The sequence below is a fragment of the Priapulus caudatus genome, unplaced genomic scaffold (assembly GCF_000485595.1).
Source record: "Priapulus caudatus unplaced genomic scaffold, Priapulus_caudatus-5.0.1 Scaffold161, whole genome shotgun sequence".
NCBI lineage: Eukaryota > Metazoa > Priapulida > Priapulimorpha > Priapulimorphida > Priapulidae > Priapulus > Priapulus caudatus.
Genome location: NW_014577222.1, coordinates 120,400 through 122,154, shown reverse-complemented (window position 1 = coordinate 122,154; position 1,755 = coordinate 120,400).

Below are 1,755 nucleotides of genomic sequence, written 5' to 3'. Positions count from 1 at the left end.
GTGTGTGTGTGTGTGTGTGTGTGTGTGTGTGTGTGTGTGTGTGTGTGTGTGTTTGCGTGCGTGTGTGTGTAAGTGTGTCTAAATAGGTGATGAATCTATGTATAGATGAGGAAATTTGGGGACTTCTCGTGCTCGTAGCCTACTCATTCTGTGAATTAGTTGTCTTGCAGAACGTGAAGGGAGTTTATGCGACGCACTGGCCTGTACTGAGGCCGTTGCCATCTTGAATACCAATTTGCGAATATCGCGAACGGCACCCTGCACCGAAAATCACAAATATCGAAATCCGAGGATACATCTATCGAACGCGTTCGACGGTTAGTGTGCTTAAGTTATGCGCTGCGGCTCTCTTGCTGCACAAACAGTGGAAGCTAGTTTATTATGAAAGTAAATTTGAGAGGTTAGCCGAAAGCTTTTTATAAACGGGGCTACCGGGTTCTGTATCACGTGTGCGGCGTCTATCACGACCTCTAGACGACTGCGTAAAATACTCACCTATTTTAAACTTTACGTCGGCACGCGTATATGTTATACCTAACCGTGGAAGGAAAAGCGTATGACACCCGTACAACTCTGCCGAGCGCTTGTAAATACCACACCATGTGCCCGAAGCCAGGTGTTTTTATACTGGAAAAATAACAAGTCGGAAACTGTGCGCATTAGGTTACCTAATTACCCTAATATAACTGATATAATATGTTTCAGACTACGCGTATATGTTCGCATTCTTTGCGAGCGCGTGCATTTATCTTCCCTCCGGCTATAGACAACCTAATCAGTTGCTCTAATGACGTTATGTGTTCTGTGAGCGCGATCAATTTGTTCATAATGACACCCGCGCATCGGGGCGAAAGAGTCGCTATAATTGCACGCGATATAATATATGCAATAATATTTTCGCGAAATTGAAAAACTGGAAATGATAGTAGTAATGATGCGATTTGAATCAACTTTGTAGAAAAGACCAACACGATACAATCGGGTTTTAGTTGAGGAAAGGAAAGTGCTTCTACGCAATGAATTGCTATGAAGTTTTGGAAGAATGAGACTATTAGACACAAATGTGCAATGTAGATCTAAAATGAGATCTGGCTACAAGACTACTGATACTGCTGCTGTAGTTGTTGTTGTTGTAGTTGCTGCTGCTGCTTCTGCTGCTGCATACTGTTGCTAATGATGATGGTGATGATAATGATGGTGGTGGTGGTGGTGGTAGTGATGATGATGATGATGATAACGAAGACGACGATGATGATCATAATGATGATGATGATGATGTCAGTGATGATGATGATGATGATGAAGATGATGATGATGATTATTATTGTTATTATTATTATGCTACTTCTACTACTGCTGCTGCTGCTAATGATAAAAAATTCTACGTGTACTACGGTGATCATTCCTCGCGGTTGCTTTATATAAAGTAAAGTATCAATTGTCTATTTTCATAAACTAAGTATTTTAATGACTAATCAAAATGTTAATTTACGCTGCCGAGGCGCACGCACTCACACGCACATGAGAATACGCACAGGCGCACGCACACACGCACACACACACGCGCACACACACGCACACACGCACACACGCACACACGCACACACGCACACACGCACACACGCACACACGCACACACGCACACACACACGTATACACACACACGCGCGCGCACACACACACACACGCGCGCGCACACACACACACACACACACACACACACACACACACACACACACACACACACACACACAC